This window comes from Tinamus guttatus, unplaced genomic scaffold, assembly GCF_059628265.1.
Source record: "Tinamus guttatus ecotype Peru unplaced genomic scaffold, ASM5962826v1 Tinamus_guttatus_pri_ptg000509l, whole genome shotgun sequence".
Classification (NCBI taxonomy): domain Eukaryota; kingdom Metazoa; phylum Chordata; class Aves; order Tinamiformes; family Tinamidae; genus Tinamus; species Tinamus guttatus.
In genome coordinates this window covers 987273-1009610 of record NW_028289043.1, presented here as the reverse complement: position 1 = coordinate 1009610, position 22338 = coordinate 987273, and the positions used below count along the sequence as shown (strand labels likewise).

Below are 22338 nucleotides of genomic sequence, written 5' to 3'. Positions count from 1 at the left end.
GTTTGCCCCTCCCAACACCTCTGCTCTTTTCTTCTGCTGCTTCTCTATGTCCACCTATTCCTCCTTACATCTTTTTTTTTCTTTCCTGTTTCTTATGCTGTGGCATTAACATCTTTTTTCTTATACTTGAAAATCCTTCTTTTCCTTGTGCTGCAAATGATCTATCTTTTCAATCCAACTTTCCATGAAAGCTCACTTGTTCCATGAAATGGTTTTTAACCCTCTGTATATCAAATGTGTCTGTGTTGAATCATTTGTATTTACATTGTAGACTCAGTGAGTCTACAAATAGGCTCTGTAGGCTCCGCCTACGAATTTATTCTTCTGTTTATTGGCAACAACAATCTCTATGAGCAGAACATTTGGGATTGATTCAGTGACCTCCAGTAAAGAACAGAAGTCACAGATCTCTACACTGAGTTAACTAACTCCACAGCTATGGCAGTGATAAATTCACATCCTTGGTCCTTCAGGTGGATTCATGCATCTGGAAGACATAGCACATGTTGACACTTCACTGTCTACTAAAATATCAAGCACACTGTTCATACTCCATAAATTAAAACAAAAATAAAAACCCATGGAATATGTATTTTGTCTGAGCATGAACTAGGAGAAGAGTGTTAGTAACCGTACAGAGAAGCTACACTAATAGCTCAAACTGGGGCTCTCAGACACCCTCAGAAAGAGGCCTGTTTTGCTGGGTGGTGGCCAGGTGAAAGGCGCACAGCTCAGCCGTGAGCGAGCTCCCAATTATCTCCCTTGCTGTGACCCTTTCATTGTGCCAGGATTTGTACTACACATACAAAGTTATTTTGAATGTTCCTATTCTGCTTAGTCCATCTTGGTAGATTTCAAGAACAACCAAAAAGCTTGTTTCTATAATTAAATTCTTGGCAGATGTACAGACTTAAGAAGCGTGTGATCTACCAGCAACTTTAACAGTGGTGTTTTCACAATTTTTTATTGTAAGAGGTAAAGCGTGAGCTACCACCTAACAATAACCTCCTCTTAAAGCTGGGGCTTCTCCACAGTTTTGTGCTACGCCATAAGCTTCCCTCTAAGGTTTTAACTAACAAGATTAGTTAGTTTTCACTGAGTGCAGAGTTGCTGAAGACTGAGGCAAAGAGGGCACTGGGAACCTCAACAATCTCTGTTCTTTTAATTCACCCACCCCACTTAGCAGCGAGCCCACATTGTCCTGGCTCAGTCTGTTATTACTATTATTAATAATATAAAAGCTCTTGCTGTTGCCCTTGTCATTCCCTGCAAGTCTCAGCTCCAGCTGAGCTTTACCTTTCCTGACCACCCACCTACATGCCAGGGCAATGTTTCTATAACTCCTCCTTGCAGCCTGCCCCATTTGCCACCTCATGTATCCTGTTTTCACTTCAATTTTGTGCACTTTGCCTGAAAAAAAAAAAAAAAGATCCAGAGAAGGTTTTGACCATCTGGGCAGAAGAACATTATTGGTAGTTATAGATATAGGCTCCTTTTAGGGAACTGAATCTTTCTGTGCAGCCATTCTTTCTAAAACCATCACACTGTGCGTGTCAACAAACATTATGCCTCAGAGACTTGATAGATTGATTCCTCCATTTTACTTCCTTATCCCCCAAATTAAAATTTTTGTCTCATATGGGGCTCTCAGACAACTCAAGCATTTCTAATGCAAAGCCACATTTTCATAAGGTAGCATAAATCTACATACTTTTGTTCTTCCCTATAATTCAGAACTGTAATAGATAGTTTAAATGGAATCATACTAATTAGAGCCTGCAATCTATTTCTGCAAACTGGGAGCAGCATCAAATTGCACCTGGAAAAATAGCTGCATACACCACATGCACCTTTTTTGTTTTGTTTTGTTTTAAACCTGTAAATATTCTCTTATGTATACCAAGATTCATGGAGACTCCTAAAGGAGGCAGTCACCTACACAATCACACATATTCCAAAAGATGGGCACTCACTGTTTGTATGTAATTACTGATGGCTACAGGCCATATGGAAGAAGCAAGTCTTGACTGAGTTCATATGACTGGCCAGCTGGTAGAGGTTTCACCACTGCATCAACCAACTGTATCCTTTTCGGTTGTTAGCAGAAAACATTCTTGTTCCACTTCTCAGAGTGAAATAATGTGTTTAGTGAGGAGGGGAGGGATTCTGAGAAGGGTTTAAAGAAAAAAACCCCAAGCCCCCAAAGAACTGCCTGCAAATCCTAGCCCACAACATCACCTGCTTTTCCCACCTCAAACAGATTACCACCACCTCTTCTACGTTCTTACATCTCTCTTTAGTTGTGAGAACTATGATCGTGTTTTTCTTATTTTTCACATTGAACCTTACTCCTTTTTCACAAGAGAAATTATAGCCAGTGTTTATCTTGCCAGGGAAGCTTACAAGGGATGTAAGCTTTCTCACTTTCTCTTTAACACTGCCTATTTTGCCCTAGCACAGACAGCGATTTACTGCAAAATATTATATTTTCTGGCTGTTTTACTCAAAGTACAGTGGTTCTTTAACTGTTGCACAGAAGTTGTACCACTGTGCTGTTTTACAGTTATTCCTTGGTACAGTGTTTCCCTTATATACTTTATACCTTGTCTTCCATAGTCAGAATAGCAACCACAGAGCTCGCTGTGCATTATGCTCTGACATATAAACAACAGCTGCATTTTTATCTCTGCTCTGCTGCTCTGGTGCTCTAACCTGATACGTAGTCTATATATGTGTCCATAAGTGGACACACACATACAAAAACACAACCATATACTTCTGGGTATAAGCCTGACTATGAATGCTGTAAATCAAATGTTGCAAATGACAAGAATCTTGTCATAAATACCTAATACATAGCAAATACATACATGGAAAGGAATAAATTGACAGGGACACTTGGCAGGACAAAGTAGCAGTTATTATAATTGCACTGATTCTTTGCAGAGTTTCATGGTGTCCCTGATTCTTTGCAAAGTGCTTAAGGGTACTATCCTGAATGCCCTGATGCTCTTCAATGAATTTAGTAGAGTGCAGAAGCAGTATCAGAAGCAACAGCAATATCCCTGCTGCTGTGATCAGCACTGCAAGTATTCTCAAAATGAGAAGTGGGAGACTCAACAGGTTAAGGGTACCATGAAAGAAAATTGATGAATTTTCTTTTTTGAAAGAAAGTATGGAAATGGCTCTGAGAAGAGTATTAGTAATCCTACTAGTAATAATAATAAAGAAATACTATATAACATCAGTTATTTAATGGAAAAAAAAATGTTTCTGAACTACAGTCAGACGGTAGCAGACTCTCTGTCACCTAAATGATACAATATTCCACAGTGTGAGGCCACCCCAGGCTAAAGGCATGTTTACATCATGTTTACATTGTAAGAGTCAAGTCTTCTGCACCAAAGCACCTATATGTCCTGGTGATGAAACCCACACTTAGCATAGCCACCACAAAGCCATTATTTCTCACAAGGCTTCAAGTAAAGCACAGGTCTTGGCTGAGCCACCAGACAGGCAAAGGGCAATGCCAACCTGCCAGAGATTTTCCGGGCAGCAAAGTCAGTGCCAAAGCAAGCACATGTAAGGAAACTGGTAAATGCTAATCAATTTTCATGGATTGTGGAACCTCTGCACAAAAAGGCAGAGGGCTTATGTAAATAAATAGCTACATCCCTGGAAATGTGGTGTTGACTTGAGCAGGATATAGAAGGCAGGACTTCTCACGCTGAAAACAGGTCTCACTTAAATACTCCGTTCCTTTTCTGTGGATCAAAGAAAGGCCAAGGTGGCTTCATATATTTTCTTCTGAGACTTTGCCAGCATTTCTGCTTGGCTGAGAATTGCATTCGGCTACAGTGTGCCTCCTCTAATCAGAGCGAGGGAGCCCGTTGACAGTGGACTTAGTTTTATGAGGAAACATTTAGAAAACTATCCTGACATTCAAAAGACATAAATGTTAGTACAAATTGAACTGCAGCACTCTGAGGTTCTCATTCATTTTGTCAGGTACTGTGAGACAATTTGCCTGGGGAAATGAAGCAATAACGTCTGAAGGCCTGATTTTTCAGAGGTATTAAGACATACAGCTCCAGATGTTACCGGGGGATCTACAGCACTCACTAGTTCTGAAGATTGCGCTGTGGATATATAAAAACTTGCCTCACATTTGTCTAAAAGGCACATTACAAGTAAATTCAGAATTTTCAAAATAAACATAAGCTCGCCTCTCTCCATCTCTTTTGGGTGTAAAAATACAACTATTACCACAACTGAAACTAACACTTGTGTAAACTTTCATTTAATTTCTAACTGTTGATAGAATAGGCCTTCATTTATACTACGGTGAGTGGCAAGGGGAAAGTCTTGAATTAATACATGCCTTCTGATATAACTGCACAAGAAATTTTGCTGGAAAGCTAAGATTTGCCTTTAACAAACCTTTCCAAGCCTTGTTTTAGTTTGACATATTGCAGTCTTCCACATACAGTATGTGCTCTAGGGACTGAAGAGTATGTAGCCATAAACCTTTCATTATATATATTGCAAATATGCACACAGAGATAATGTACTCTCAGTAGTAAACACAGGTTTTAAACATTTACCTCTGCCTTCTATGCATTGAAGGTAAGCAAGTCACATTCAATCCATGTTTTCATTATAAAAACAGTTTGCCCTTGGTCACATGAAAAGCTAGGTAATTTTCATCTCCTGGTGGATAAATTTCTTTGAGATGGAAGAGGTTTCTTTGCATCAGTGTTTGTAACAGCTCAAACTTCTGAAAATGTTATATACTCATGGGTCCATTCAGGCTGCTACAGTCAAGTCTGACAGCACTTCTATTTGAGAGTGTTTTTAAAGGTCTCATCTGGTGAAAGCAGTTCCATTACTGCTGATAAAGAGCTCTCTGATGAAGTCGTACCAAGCAGATTTTTATAAATCAGATCTGCTACATCTTAATCTGCCTCTATGCAGACCTGGTGATTGCAGCAACAAACTCAGTACAGCCGTCCAGCTCAAACAACGATACGGAGCCTTCATACGGCCAACAGACCCAGCGCAGACCAACCCAAGGACAGGTAGCGTCCGCGAGGCTTTCTGACAGCCCGCCCAACCCATTAGAGCTAACAGAACCGGTTTACTCTGGTTCAAATGTCTCTTTTTTTTTCAGTCGCTGATTTAAAACCAGAAACAAAAAATAATCGGAAGAGGAAGAGAAAATAAAAATTAGAGTAATATGGGAATTAGCTAAGATAAGTAAGATAAAACTCCAGTGGAAGTACATTGGTTGGCATGCAATTATTGTCAGATATCATCAGTATTCAGACGAACAACTGATGGCTTTAAGACGAAATTTTGCCTGCTTTATTTCCTGCTTCTCTCGTAATGAATGATTCTCCTCTTCCCTTATGTTCTTCTGATTACTACATCTGCAGTAGGAAACAGTGAATTATCTTTTTATTTCATTCTCTCTTATGACATTTGAGGTCAAATCCAAAAAAAGGGCAGGCTCAATCCCAGAATGAAATTAGATATCTAAATGCCTCTGAGAATCTGAGCCTCAATGTCTGCTGTGCCTCAAATGCACGTCTCTTGGCTATCTCTTGAATATCTCTGTTCTTGAATTAAACTACACATATTGGAAATGGAAAAATATATGAACCTTTCATTTGTTACTCAATCCAGACTGTGAGACTCAAACCTGGCCTATTTTTCCTGTAAATTCTAAAATTATTGGCAAAGTTTAATTGTCAACTGAACACACAGGAAAGAGTTAATTCATCTTTAAGCATTTACAGCCTGTGCGCTGCAATATATTTCAGCCTCTACAACAACAATTCCTCAGTTAAATGTTTGCTGCATGAATGTAAAAAAGCTGGCACCCAGCACCAGGATATCAACTGCTTACTCAGAAAATGATTAATTTAAGATAAATAGATGCTGGCTTCAGCTGCACTGATTGTATTTCCCATCCCAGTGCTGCAGAATCAGTGTTTCCACTCAGATGTTGTAAAACATATGCAGGAATCATTCTTTTTCACTCACAAACCACAGTGCATCACAGATTTAATCTTGCTCTTCTGTACTCTGTGGTTGAATTTAATTTTACTTATGCCATCAACCTAATGGACAAAAAATGTTTCCTATTTATTTTAATACATAAACTTTAAACTCATGTTATTCTGATTTCATCCAGTTTCAATTTTTTGGTTTGCTATCAAATAACATAGAGCTTAACTCCATCTACAAGCACATAATGGGATCACTTGGGAGTATTTTAAAAAATTGTAAAGAAATTACAACATACCTAACTGAAAATATTGTAATGGTTGGTTGGCTAAATAGACATGGGAAATACACAAAGAGACAGAAAGAAGCATCCTGCATTGCTTTTTCATCAGCGCCAGCGCCACAAAACAAGGCTTTTTGTAATTAATGACAAATATGAAGGACTTGTTCCATGGTAAAATATATTTCAAAAGGCACCTTCTAGAAATGTTAGCAGCTCCAGATCCAGCAGGGCAGTGTTTTCAAACAGTATCTGCCACCCCAAACCAAGTGCCCTAGCTGGAGTCTATCCGGACCCCCCTCAATCTGTAGGAACTGGCCCACTTACTTATCATAAATACTTGAACATTTAGCAAGCCAAAGTGGTAGTGGAAGAGAAACAAGGGAAAGGCAAACCTGGAGCACAGTTCATCTCATAAATACCTTCTAGATCTTACAGAAGGGGGTTTCAACACAAGGGTGTTCTCGTGCAAGTAAGTTTTCAGTAAATTTATCAAGTTAAAGAAATCAGTGAAATGTTCTCAGATCTGCTCTGTTTTCTCAGTGGAAAGAAGCAAGTTTACAGCACCCACACTCCAAGTACCCCAGTCTTGACATAGTCGCCTCCCCCACAACTCTGACATAGGACAAATATTCTACATCTCTCCATAGGGTGGATGTACATGGGAAACAGAAAAGCTTCCTTCTCCTGTGCAACTGGAGGGACCTAACCAGAGAATAATATGTCACCCTATCAAGAAAAAAAATTCCTGACCTTTGGTAAGAATATGCTGTTTCTGACAATGTCACATGGACAGGCAAGGGGACTTCATTTGCTGCCACACAACACAGAACTTCACCAGTATTGCAGGAAGGCACCTTGCTCCTACGATAGAGCAGCACGAGGAGCTAAGGGGAGAGGTGGCTGAGTGGAAAAGACCTATAGTCATTTTTTCAAATGTGGGGCTGGAAGCCACATTATCTTGAGTGAGCCCTCCAGAAGAGCAAACAGCTCCCTCAAAGCTACCGATAATATCTTACCTCTTTGAGGAGTGATATATCTGTGATACATGCTTTGCTTTTCATGAATCAGTTTTTCCCAGCTTGTACAGATTTTCTACTGGCAAACTTAATAACTCCTTCATGAAGAAAAAATACGGTTTTGCCTATCAACTTGAAAGACTGCCAACACTTTTTATAGTATATTAGAAACACAGCCATTTAAAAAACACACATTTTCTTTTGCAAGTCTTCTCTTTTCATGATTATCACTTCAGATGAGTTCAAGTTTTCCGCGAGCTGCATCACACCAACCCTCTCTATCTCGGGCTGGTAAGTTCTAACTGACAGGGAGGAATCTGTATTTAAACAACTAACTCAAGACTTTCAACAGTCCACATCACCAGCAGGTGGACATCAAGGCTGTTCTATTAAAAGCCATTCAGCAAGAGAGAGCACTCCTTTCTGTAGCCTTGAGTCACCTGTATCATTTGCTTGCTAGCTTAAAGTGGTGCATGCCTTGAAACAAACCAACTAACAAAATCTTGCTAATCATTCTAAAATTCCTATTGAAAAATAATATTTTAAGAGCTCAATATTTAGTTTGTTACAAACATAACCAAATGCCATTAATTCTGAGTTGGTAGTCCTTAGGCCTTTAACTTCATCTGCTTCTGACAAAAAAGTGCAGGCGTTAGAATGTAGTTCTATAGACGGCGTTTATTTTTTAAACATTTTTTTCTTTTAAATCTTAAACCAGGAAGCTATATTCTTCCTGCAGAAAAGAGAAGGCATCTGTGTATCTGAACAGAGGACATACATGCAAGAGCTAGAACTGTAGCACTTTACTCACCAAACCTAACACAGAACCGCAGGTTAAAGGTTGGAAATAACCCCCACATCACAGTGATTGTAGAACATGAGAATGGAAAATTTGTCACTACAAATGGGACAGAAATCTTAAAAATCAATTTTTTAAAAAATAAATAATTAAATATATATAAAATATATATATATATAGGTTAATCACTAGTCCTGCCCATTTCCAGGGGTTCAATAGCTGTTTCAAATTTTGACAAATTTTCTCCCTTCTATCCAAGAAATTACTTTCACAGGGTTTAACAGTAATATAAAGTGCAGTGCTTTAAAGAAAAAAATATTTTAATTAAATTAAATTAAAAATGGATTATATTTTTCATTTACAAGGGAACCGTGTGTTTTGGGAACATACACTGTATGCATTAGACACAGGAACAACAGTGGTTATGGCTAGCACTCACCTTCCATGTAAAAAATGAAACCACATCCACAAAGAAATTATTCTCTTTTAACTGTAAGGATATCTTGGAGGGGGTTTTTGTAAAGCACTGATGAGTAACCTTGCTCTCAAGCGTGTAACTAGAGATAGATTTCAAAAATTAGAAATGGGTCATAAGAGCAAAAAAAAAAAAAGACTGACCTTATATTGGAGCAACTTTTACAGATTTTCTTATCAGTCAATATGCAATGAGTGAGATAAGAAATCCTTGAGTTGCATGAAAAGAAAAAAAAAAGAAAGGAAAAAAAAGTCTATGTGTATTTTAATATTACATTTCTTGGAATTAGGCATATGGATTCTTACAAATAATCGCAGCATTTTTATTTTCTCTATATAAGCATTTAAAGTAGATGTAAAAGATAGCGGTCAACAGCTACCCCATCAAAGAAAAGACAACAATAAAAATGTGAATTTTAGAAACCACCTATAGAGATGACAGATTATTTAATTCCCCATTCCCATTTATTTTCTTCCCAACAGTTGCCAGCCAGGGGACCAATTAGTGCTGCGCAGGGATTTAGAGTTTTAAGCATTTGTCCACAAGAATCAACCTGCAATTACTGAATCATTTTATGTAAACTACCTCGCACCAAACAGATGATGACAAACTCAGCTGAAACTGCCTGTTCTAATTCGACAATGTACACATGCACAGGGTGTTTTTTAATACATGTATGACTTTTTCCCCCTTTGCTATTTTCTTTAGAGAGCAAGAGTTTTTATAGTGGAAGCTGCACCTTGCTAATACCAGTATGTTATGTCCTATCTGGCTGTAAATGTTTGACAATAAATGGCATGACAAAGCAGCTCTTACCTCTACCAGACAAAATACCACTTGAAAAAATTCTTGGTATCTTGCCCTGTTTAAAAGGTTGGACTTTCTTCCTCTCCATCATGGCTTTCACAGAACTACTCTAAAAAAGTTTTGGGCATATCTAGAGTTATGTCAACAGGCAGAAGCAGATTCCTACCCCAACTCGAAAGCAATTTAAATATTTTAGAATGCATCCTTATCACTCTTCTTCTGCCTTGTATCTGCTTGCTAACAGATAAAATTAGAAGACATTTGCGCAAACCCAAAGGAAACGTACCCAGAGTCTGGAGTGCTTTTGTGCAATGCAGTTAGTTAATACATATGTGCTATATGATGCATGAGTCCTCAGCAGTTGTATGACTATCACAGTTTCAGAGTTCTAGATGTTTTTGCCAAGGGTATAAAAATAAAAAAAAGTATAGCCACAGCTGTAGGATGGACAAAGCTAAAGTAAAAGTAAGTACAAACAAGACAGGGACCAACTTTCAGACAAGCTGAACGCAGACCTCAGATGTGACCTATCTGACACAAGTTACAGTATGCATTACAATTCTTTAAAAATTAAATTTTAAAACCCAAATCTCTTACACAAAGATGTAGCATAGCTCAAAAGTCATTCATGTGCTACAGTATTTAAAATTTCAGATGTTCAAAATAAAGGTACATAAAAATCAAATTACATCTACTTATAATGGTACCACAGCATTGCCCCAGTTTCTTTCCTACACCTGTGTACTATGGAACATGCAAGCATAAGTAGATCAGATTAAAAGACATAACAATACTCTGATATAAAATGTATTATTGAGGTGAAGGCACGCTCTCTGAATTGAAGAGTCAGTCAGAATCTGTTGAAAAACAGCAGTGACATCAACAGGGTTATATGGGTATAAGCTCCAGAAATGCTAAGGAGAGATTCTGGACACATATTTTCTATTTAAAAATCTATTCATTTCTAAGACCCCAATAACCATCGGGTATCCTGTTTGTAAAGATTTGGGCCATTTGGCACAAAGAACTTTCCTTGCTCACAATAGTCCACATTCCCTGTATTCCACAAAATATATATTCCTTTTAAGCCAAGAATCCCTGAGTCTTGCTGGAAAGAAAAAGGTACCTACATCACACAGGCAATTTTTTACTCTGAGTGGGAAGCACTCAGACCCCATCAATGTAAGGCAAATATACTGATGGTTAAGTTGGAGAGACCTAAAAGTTAAGTACTGTATTACAAATAAAAGTCAAATTATATTAATAATAAATAAAAAGCTGCTTCAAAATTGTAAATAATGTATGACTGAAAATATGAAATATTTTGTCAAATCTCCAGATGACTATCAACACTCATATGTTAAAGTCCTACATACTTGAATCTTCTTTCAAGCTGTAGATTTATTTAAATAGTCACTGAGGAATATGTGCCTTAATTTAACCTCCCTAAATATTACAGAAAAGAGGTTGTATTTAAATTCACATGCTCATACACACACACATATATATATGTATACATGTAACCACAGAAATATGTTCTGTTGCAGCTATGTTTCAACTAACTCCATAAAGGAGGATCCTCCAATGCACCAAACTGTCCTCAGTATTTTAGAATCGTAAGCACATTACATACAATTAAACAAGTTCTAAACCTTCTGTGACTTTTTTGGCCTCAGAAAAAAATATTAAACATGATTTTACGTAATTTAATTATACCTCCTGGGACTGTATACCATTTAAACAGGAAATTGTAAAATTTCCTATTGCATAAGGTTCAAAGTAAAATTTCAGTTAAGTCAGAACACTCGCCTGTTATTTTAAAACCCAGTTAATTCTTATTTGTATGCAGAAAAAAAGATGGGGGATAAAGTTCATTATAAAAATTGTTTTTTTCTTTTTTTCCCCCAAGCTGCTGATTTTTAAATCAGCAAATTTAAATCGGCAATGGATAATTTGTCCAAAAAAGAAATTAAGGAGAACATTAAAGGTAGAAATGGGGATTACATCAAAACTAATGATTTCTTACTTTGATTATATGTTTCTAAGTAATGTTTTGACTTTATTCATGCAGATAATCCTATTCATTCATTTAATAGAAGTTAATGCAAGTTAATTCATTCAGTTAACGCAAGATTGAATCTTACTTTTGAAAGGTGCAATGGGATAGTGAGATAGTATCCATATAGCTAGGGACAGACACTACATGGCAATCATCTCTCCTAACTCTTGGAGAACTATCCCCCTTTCTGAGGCAGGAGTGAAATCCTACAGCAGTACAAATGGATAGAGCAGCTATACTGGGGGCAGGGAGCCTAGGAGAGGAAGCAGGGAGACACAACACACGTACTGAGCACGCTTGTGTTCCTCCCTTTAGCCTTAAGATCTGTGAGGTTGAGAGATGAATCTTCCGCTAACACATCTGTACATTTAAAAGGCTCCAATCCCAAACGAAGAACACAGCTGAAAAGCTGTGATAGGAATATGACTGTTCTTGTGCATTTTTTTTTTTTTTGGAACAGGTGCCTCAGTTTACACCTGTATGTATTATGAATTCTGTGGCAAATTACTAATTCTTGGAGCCTTTCTTCTATCGAGGGAGATGATAGGACCCTGTACCTATCAGTCTGCAGAAAGACTGTCTCACTATCCAATCCCACTGTCTGTTACACGTTTAACCAGCCCTGTGATTAGCCGTTTTCCAGTTTTCACCATCGGGAGCATCACAGAGGTCTCCAGACAGCTTACCTCTCAGGCTAGCCTGAAGCACATGCCTGAACTGAATTTCAAATTCAATCTGTTTTACCCATTACTGTTTTCATGAAAGGCGTTCCTGCTGTTTAAGCTGACTTCAGCAACCTGCTGCTATTGATAACCAATCATGTCTAGGACGCAAAGAAGAAACATTTACTTACAGATTTCCAAGCCTCTTATTAATGATGGCCTGGGAATGCAACACTTAGCAAAACGCGATGTCTCTGGGCATCTGTTTTTAATCACAAAGTAATGAATCACATTTTGCTCTCATTTACATGTGTGCAACGTAAATGATTCATTGAGGGTGTCTGCGCGTGAGCCAGGGCAGCCCTTTCTGGTGAGAACAGCTGCAGAGGAGCTGCCGAGGAGGCAGAGACAGGCAGAGTACGTGGTACTGGCCCAGCGTGTGAAACTACCCCCTGACCAAACCCCCAGCAACTCCCATCTGCTTCCCGGGCAGCAGCACCTCCAGGCTAGCACAGCTGGGACAAGGAGTCCCAGTAAATGGGAAGGGCCTTTAGGAGCAACGTCACGTCCCGCCTCGGCATCCGATCCAGGCAGCTTTCACTGTGAAGCCCTAGGAAAAGGCTTCTGAGCAGCAGATCACACATCCTACTCCCTTGCCTAAAGGGGTCCCTGCACGGGCCAGAATATTTAGCATCCTTCTCTACTGTGTAGAGACAATCAAGCTATATGCAGATAAGCTGGCCATAGTTTACATTTGATTATGGCAGTCTCAGGTGCATTAAAATTGTGGCTTGCTGTTTCAGCCCACACTACGTGTTTCTTTCATCTTTACCTACGTCTGATGCAAAAATACATGATACTTCCAGTGACTGTGAGATCTTAAACACTTAATGAACCCAGGAAGGATTCCTGTACTTTGGGGCCCATTGCTGCTGCAAATCAAAGCTGTCTTTCTATCTTGAAAAAGAGCTGCTTTTCAGAGCATCTTTAGGCACTGTGACATGCACATCCACTGAGAGCACACCAAAGAGGCAATGAAACTATATATATTGCATATATTTATGCATTATTATGGAATTTTATCTGAAAATGATGGGTGACTCTTAAGAATTCCAGTTTTCTAAGAAAGTGCAGATTAAAGAAACATGTGCTGAAGCCAGATGCAATGAAGTATTAAAACCCCAAACAAGCTAAAACCTAAGACAGATTTCAAGCACTTAATGCAAACCGTGATCCAAAACCTAACTCCGCCGCTCGGTCCAAGACGGCGTTTGAACCGGAAGGCGGTCGGAGCGTGCACGGAGCGGCAGCGCCCGCGCAGCAGCGCTGTGGTGCCAGCAGCGCAGCCTGTGTCGCCCCAGGCACACGCACCACCCTCCGTGTGTAGTTGCACTCAAAAGCACAACCAGAGGAGAAACGCTTCTCCACAGTGCAGAACTTTAGAGGGCTCTCGTCGGTGTCCTTCTAAGCGTGACCAAACTCAAAACCACATCTATAACCTCCCACAAATCCTCTAATCATTACACAGGAGTTTCTACGTCAGTTCTGCCCTCCTCTCTTTTCTTTAATCTTACTCCCACTGTGAAAATGGGCAAGGTAGATAATTGTTCAATTTCTTCATCCCTAAACGTACATAGGTACCTGCTTCCCACAATCACGGCAGGCACACATTAGTTAATGTTAAAGCACTGTGAACAGGCAAGCGCAGTATAACTGCCAAGTACTGTTACTACTGCTAGTAGCAATAATAACAGTACTTGACACTTGCATAGAGTCGTCCGTCTGAGAATCACACTGCACTTTGCAAAAATCAATTATGAAGATGCTGTGAGGTGGGTAAGTATGGGCTGCCTTTCCAGGTGATGAAACAGAGGCTCCCAGCGGATAATTGGATCACCTTGTCCAGGGAGGCAGGCGCGGAGCCCCAGCACACACAGAGCACCCACGAGCTTGTGTCATCTCCAGCTGCCAGGAATTCTTCTTGCCAATGTGTCACCTACTTGTTCTCACTTTACGATTTTGTGAGCTGTCTTCAACAAGTAGCTCTTGTCACCTTTCCTATCATTATAAATGACAGAAGTAAGGGTGCCATACTAGCACCTATGCCCCTGTTTCTTCATTTTTAGGATAGGTGTCATGTAGCATTACTTGAATAACCCATTTGCATGCAGTAATATACATGAACATTTATGTTCCTTCCCTTTCTCACTGATTTGATGAAGAAGTTCAGCATAATCTACCACAGCAAAAATTATTATGGTAGATTTTACAGAAAGAGAAACTGTAGATAAAAACATATCTACATATATTCGTTCTGCTCCTACAAACCAACACTCAATTTATTATTCTTATTAATAACTTCTTTAAAAGAAATGCTTCTGATTTGAATTTCCATAATGTAATGTATTTATTCTCACGCAAAAACTGCTTTTAAAAACCACTATATTGGTTCTTGCACAATCTTAATTACTTCCTCTTTTGCCCTTCATTAGGAACCAGTGGATTTTTTTTCTTCTCTTTTTAAACATCAGTTGATGTCCTCACGCACAGGAACAAACCACCACACACTACCCAGCCCTACTGTCCCAGCCAGCAAGCTGCTAAAAATAAGCAGCAGTAACTGCACCTGCCCTACCAAGCCCTGAGAGAGCTGTGTCCATGCATAAGGGCAGCATCTTCAGGCCACCCTAAACATGCGCTTGCACAACAGGATACAGATGACTACTGCCCAGCTTCTGTTACAATTTTCTGTTTCATTAATAATATCAATTTCTTTTTCTTTTCCTTTCTAAAGTCAGTGTGATAATCAAACAACATTTAGATGCATAGAAAACTTTGCATGTTGGAAAAAGCAGGAATCTCATTAAAATCATCAGAGCCAAGATGTGCCAAGAGAAATATATAGGTATATTGCTCCCGGATCTATGCCAAAATTGCTAACACCATTTTTATACAGTAATGCAAGAAATTATTATTCATATCTACCTGTTAACATTAACATAAAGTTAATTTATAGGAAAGTAATATGGTTTTTTTTTCCCAATTTATATGCTCTTTTTCCTACGCCCTTTTCTTCCCTCCCTAGTAACTATGTCACATTTTACCAGAACACTAGGTTTCCTCTTTCCTAGCATTAGTGAAATTTTCTTTCCTTTTGATATTTACCCATTGCGTAAAGATGTTAGCAGTACTTCCAAATGCGATTCATGATCTGGATCATGTAAAGGTTCTGCAGGCACATATGCAGGAACCCTCTCTGACTTCGGGGAGAAGGGAGGGAACCCTCTCCTTTCTGCAACCTGCTCGTAAAGGAGAAGCAAAGCAAACACTTGGGTTTGCCCCTTACTTGCTCCGCTTGGCCTCAGGCTCGAGGAAGCTGCTTTGCGAGAACTGCTGCTGCCGTTGCTGCTGCTGGGCCACGGAGCTCTGTCTGCATGAGGTGCTTCCTGGAGGAAGAGGACACTCATTTTCGTTGCCTCCCTGTAAATCCCTTTCTTCACCTCCTGCTCTTTGCCCTTCTCCATTTAGCCAGCCCAGCATGGGTGTACAGGTTGTCCGGAGCCATCACACACTATTAAGAGCAAAGTGCGGAGCTTTTGAACAACCAGGGAGATAACGGGAGCGAGCAAGGATTCCTTCATACAGCACCATCACATGGCTCTTCCACCCTTCCATTCTCCTGGCGTGCTTAATTTATCTTTTTTATTTTTTTTTAGCTAAATTAACACATAAAACAGAGGGAAAGAGGGGCAATCAGATATCCACAGGATTATCACTGTTCTATGAAAAAAAAAAAAAAATGACCTCCTCTGCTCAGGCTGTAGTGAGGAGGGCTGGAATTGAATTTAGCTTCAAAGCTCTCTCTCCCATAGAACATTCAGAGATTATGATTCAAGCTGACTTAGCATGGGAAGTCATTGTGCATGTGTAAAACTCATTGTTTTCCCTCCAGGACAGAAAACAGCAACACTGTATTTCCAAAACAACCTAAAGATGCTGGCCTAAATTACGAGCTGCCTATGACTGCCATCAGTTAAATCCTTTCTTCCACAGAGCATTCAAAAATAGTGAGTTGTAAGAATGTCTTTATTGAAGGGAAACAGAAACAGAAAAGCCCCTTTTTTGCCACAAAAACAGGAAATAAATTAATTAATAATATTAATGCAGTAATGATAAAACAAAGGCGTGACGGTCTTTACAAACATTGTAATGCATACCCTTGGGTATCCTAAGTGTTACACAGTCCTTCATCTTACTACATTTCTTTACGTATTTATTTCCTATTTTTAATGATCTCAACCTCTAAAGCCCATATTCTTTTTAACAGTCCCACCAAGATATGAATTCACATCCGGCATAATCCAAAATTTTCTTCGCTTAAAATCCTCCATCTTTCCCTTCCCTAACACATACATAAATCTTTAAAATCTCTAAATATTATTGTATGTTTCTAGACTTTGAAAATATTTTTCTAATAATGATTCCGAACATTGAATTGTGAATTCTAAACTTTTTTCTTTTTGTGGGAGAAATCTCACGCTTGAAACACAACCACCCCTTAGGTTACTTTGCAAGACCCTATATAAAAAGGGTCTTGCAGACCTTAAAGATCATTTAATACAAACACAGCTCCATAAGCACAGCTATACAATGACCGAATGTTAACCTTGTCTGTCGTCCAGCCAAACTGGAGAGAAAGCATCAGCAATCATCAACTGCCATTTTCCAGCCTGGATGATAAAATGATCTGAAAGATATCTGACTTTTTGCTTCAGAAAACAATTGCAAGACTGGAAACTTATTTTTAGTTCATGGGAAGGCAAAAATGTTGGTAGAAATTTGGTATTATCTTCCTATTAGAAGAACATAATGTCTTTTAATTTCTTTCTTAATATACTGTACCTATAGCGAGTAAATAATATGAAATATTTTATATAATTGGCAAAAACTCAAGACTTTCTATATTCCACTCATAAACTAAAATAAAACCTAAAGTGTCTTGACTTCAGCATAAAAAGCAGTAAGCTGTTAATTCTCATTATTCATCTCTGGGTATGTACAATGCAAAATTAATTTGATGTGTTAAGTTTGTACTCTACAGCAGTATTTAGTCTTAAATCCCTCTGAGAGTGTAAAACGTTCAAAGAGCGGGTGAAATGTGCCACTGTATATGGCAGAGTAACCGAAGTAGGAACTCTCTACAACATTCCTACATGAGATTTTGCTGAAAATCACCAGAACCAAGCTCAATAAAACAACTTAAAACTACTATGAGAAGTGCAGATTAATTCCTCCACCAGTTACCAGGAAAATGGATGTTCCTTTCAGATCTCCAGCTGCGTACAAATTTCTTCTCTCCATGCAGGGATGAAGGCTGCCACCCTCCTCTCCCAGCCTCTCAGAGCACTTGAGCACCCGTGACACTTTGCCAATAGTAACAAATGGTGCAGACATAAATTATTGCACATGCCTCGCTAAAAAGCTGTGCTTCCTTGGGACATACCTCCTGTAAGAGGCTGCACTCCTGCAACTGAAAAAGCTATTGATTCATTCCCTGCTTCCCACAGAAACATTCGCAACCCCACAGCTAGAGAGGGGAACTCTTCATTATTCGTGACAAAAGCTGCATTTTGTCAGACTTTTGGTTTGTGATAGATACACTCCATGTGCTAAGACAGCAACAGTTCATAGCTTACAGACTCTACAAGAAAGACTGGAATTATAGTCATGCAAGGAAGACAGTTTCATCATTAAAACATGTAATGTATCAGCAGAGTATGACCAACTCTTCTTTCATTCTTTTGCCCCCCAGTCCATACCCACTATGCAGACTAGCTAGACACAAATTAACCAAAATCCTCCATAAAGTGTGCATCTGAGTGTCAGGTGTTTATTGGTGAGAATGAACTAGTGCAGGTAGGATAAATATCACACTGAGAAAGCAGTGTTCGCCACCAGCTGCAATTCTCGACTAGTTCATTAACCAGGTAAAGAGTAAAGAAAAATATCCTCATATATATGCCCCAAATTCTATTTTTCAAAGCTTTTAGATCTTTCTGTCAATGATTTTTAGATTAGTGTCACATTGCAGACCTTTGGCCATGGATGAATACGCCTTATCTAGAAGAATAGCCCTATGAAAACAAAACCAATGGAAAAACCAATCTCTGGTTTTGCTGTTGTTGTTATTATTATATTAGCTCCTCCTATTTCTCTGCCCCTTTCCCCTTCATAAAGCAATGCTCTGTGCCACCCACAGTCTGCCTGAGCAGTGATAACTCCAAACTCATCACAGAAAGGCAGGATGAGCAATCCAGCCCTTCAGAGCCCCATGTTCTACTGCAAATTTCCTCCTGACTATCTGCTAGAGAAATAAAGAAATAGTTATTCAGCTCTCACGATGCACCTAGCACATCATTGCTGGTGGACTTACTGTCAGGAAAGGCAGGGGTTATCCCATATAATACACATATACATACATACATACCTCCAAGTTAGACAAACAGAAACAGCCTCACAAAACCTCTGGCACCCCCCCCCCCCCCCCAAATAGGAGCAGTTTGCCCAATTCATCAGATCATCACTTAGTATCACGATGGAAATATTATTAGTGCTGGATAATGAAGTGAGACACCTCTGCCTCTTGCTTGCCTAGCGGTTGAACTGACGACACGAAGCAGTGAGACCGCGCAGATGCCCCAGCAAAGCGCCCCGCTCCGAGTGCCCCTGCAGCCAGTGAACGGCCGTGCCGCGAAGCCTGCGCCGTGCCGCCAAGCCCGCAGCTCCCTGCAGCCGCGGGAGCAGCCCTGCTGCGCGGGCAGCCACAGAGCGGAACAGCGGTGACTCCATGTTCCTGCCAGGAGAGGCTCTCTGAGTCCCTGGGAAATAAATGACAGTCCTTCTATTTCATCCAAGTACAGGGTCCCATTAAAGTCATTAAGGAGCACAAGTCCTCCTCCAGCAGCCTTACAGATAATGACTGTTGGCAGCTTTCTGGTACATATTATGTTAGAGGAAATTATCGGAGTGGTAACACTGCAATCTAAGAGGAAAACAAACAAACAGAAATCCCTTTACGGACCTCTAAACATACCAACACAGAAAATCCATCTTACATAGTTAATAAAATATTGTACATAAGATTTCAAAAGAAGCCTGAAAATGGAACTTGTCCTCCATTCTAAACTAATCATTATGTCACCAACTATTGTTAAGAGGCCTTGTCATCGACTTAGGCATAAAATTGTAACAGGAGATGATAGATACTACCTTCAATGTATAAAAATCTCTGTGATAGAACTTAAGTCTGATTGCTAATGAACTTTTAGATGCAACTGCTCTGCATTTCTAATCCAATATAAGTTGCAACTGGCTGCCATGGAGCTTTTTCTGCTGGAAAATTATGAAGTGCCAACGTGTCTCTTACTTAAATCTGATTTATTCTAACCAGAAATCCTAACCCCTGAGAGCAATTGACACTGATGCTACTGTCGTGACTATGTAATATGACCACTGTCTCACAGTGAATAAACACAGAACTGTCCTTCCTTAATGAACAGCTCTCTGCTGTAAGCAAAGTGGAAGGAAGTTTTGCATCAAGCTACATACGCTCAGAAGAGTGTGCAAACCAAAGAGCTGCCGAGTAGCCAACAAGGTCTTACGGTAACTGTGTAAATATATAGTCTATAGTGGTATGGTTTGTAATTAAGCAATATTGTCTGTCATTTGGTAGTATAGAGTAGCTGGCCACTGTGCAGTCCATTCATTTTTGCAGCAGAGTCCCACTTCTTCTCTGATTTACAACTTTATGATTGAAGCACAGTCATGTTTCAGTCTTCTCAATCTTCTCCAGGCTTAACAGGCCCAGCTCACTTTGTCTTTCCTCATAGGACCGATGCTCCAATCCCTTAATCATCTTCGTGGCTCTACGCTGCACCCTCTCTGGAGGCTCAGTGTCCTTGTTCTGGAGAGCCCAGAACTGCACACAATACTCCAGGTGCAGCCTCACCAGCAGGCCAGGATCCTACTGGCCTTCTTGGCCACGAGGGCACATTGCTGCCTCATGGTTAACCTGTTGTCAACCAGGACTCCCAAATCCCTCTCTGCAGAGCTGCATTCCAGCAGGTCAACCCCTAATCTGTCCAGAGTGCCACTCCACCCAAACAAAAGCCTCCCCGTCGGGGAATCGAACCCCGGTCTCCCGCGTGACAGGCGGGGATACTCACCACTATACTAACGAGGACAGACCTGAAAGAGGGTTTTAATGGTGAGTAATTCTAGCCACTCTACCGTGTCCACCCACCAGACTGTTGGGAGAACTAGCCACTACCCTTCAGTCTCTAGATGTCCCAGGATGGCCCTTCTGCAGCCGCCTCCTTGGCGTACCTTTAACAGAGCTGGAACAGAGGCTACATTTATTCTAGCAAACAAGCAGATCCAACATATAGACCCAAGCTTTACTAAAAAAGCAATGATCCTGTTCTGGTATTACAATGTATCTCAGCACAGTTTTGGCCTCAGCAACCACCCTTTCCTTGGACAACATTCACTTGTTGTTTGGGGAAGAACAGGGGACAGGCACTGTTCCCACAAGGCAATTTGGAAAAGATTCCCTTGTCTCAAAGAGAAGAAAGCACTTGAGTTCAAGGGCAAATCCTAAATGCTTTTAGTCCTCCAACAGCTCCCTTCCCAAATTTTAGCCAGGATGGTATGAAAGCGTGGCAAAGCAAAGGGCAATCCTATAGCAATTCAGACATACAGACAGCTCATAATTTCAGTCAAAATCCATAAGAGGTCCCCCACTTGCCAATGAATGTTGTTATTCATTATTGCCTTGGATGCCTGGATTGATGAAGACCCACTGGTAGGTAAACCATAATTTTAGATTGATTTCTCCTGGAAAATACCTCTGTTCTTCGTCAGCCTTTAAAGATCATTGCTGAGCAATTCCAAATTTTAATAACATCTCCTTTCCTTCTCTATTTCTGTTGAAAAGCTAGTCCACATGCCTATGATTTCCCAGTCTACAACACTACGAAGTAGAAAGAAGAGCAAGAGCCAAAAGTAGACTGAGGAGGTGATAATATTTTAAGAAATCTTGATTGCATCAAGTTACTCCAGATTTGCACGGTATATATGATGTTTGTCTTGGCCTGATTTCAATACAAGTAAGAATGGTCCAAATATACAGGCATATGGGAGTAGCCATGCAGGGCAGCAGGACTCAAGGAGCAGCAAACCTCAAACCTCCCTGCCCTCTATATAGGGGAAGGATTTCAAAGGCAAATAAAAAGGAAGACCAGCTTTTACCTGGCTCATCTGGCAGAAAATCTAGTGCTGACCATGAGACAGAGCAGACACTTGCATAGCTCTGGCTACATCTACAGAGGGCTCAGGACCTCTCTTTGACATTGAGCAGTCCATGTCAATGCTCTTAAACCCTGCACTTCCAGAAGCGAATGTCTGCATGCAAGCTCTGCTGCTAACGGTCCCTGCCCTGTGCTAATTCCCAAGCCTCCAAGAGATGCTACTTGGTCCAAGAGATACTAAGTGGATGCTACTTGGTTCAAGCCACGCTAAGTGGATGCTACTTGGTCCAAGCCACAAACATACTAGAAGCAGTTTAACAGTGTAGCACATTCAATTCCAGTTTCTGAGAATATTTCCTGGCACCGTTTACTAGCACAGGTACAGCCTTTGAGGATCTGGACCTTCCTGTAGGAAACTCATTTACCTGGCAATTAACCTCCCCATTTCCATTTATTATACCTCCTTTCTGTCCTCCTTCCAGACACTCCTGACACCAAACCCATCTCCACACCCAGCAGCTGTAATCCCAACACGTCTCCAATCGCTGTCCTTCAGAGTAGAGGCAAGGATTCTCATTTTTATTATTTTATGCACCGAGAAGCATGATGTGCAACTGCAGCATTAAATCACTGTATTCGAGGGCTCATTCCATTCTTAATATGCAGATTTTATCAAAATATATTAGTACTATCAAGTAGAAAATTGACACTTCTGTGTTTCTTGAGATATCACATATCCTTCATAGCTCTGTAAGAGATTTGAACCCTACAATTTAACATACAGTATGCTGTAATCAAAAGCATCAATCTTTTTAGAGCTGTTTAATGCCTAATGCCAACATTCACCCTCCTTATTAGACAGAGGTTACTAGGATAAATATAACTAAATACATGATGATGATAAAAAAGAATGGAATTTC

At 40.0% G+C, this 22338-nt stretch overlaps 1 protein-coding gene and 1 non-coding gene across 2 annotated transcripts in view; both read right to left on the bottom strand.

The window, feature by feature from the left end:
* ZNF804B (zinc finger protein 804B) overlaps window positions 1-22338 on the bottom strand; it is a 232698-nt gene that overhangs the window by 199628 nt on the left and 10732 nt on the right. The window lies entirely within an intron of this gene.
* On the bottom strand, window positions 20281-20352 carry TRNAD-GUC (transfer RNA aspartic acid (anticodon GUC)). The gene has a single exon. It is a non-coding gene; the product is annotated as a tRNA-Asp (tRNA).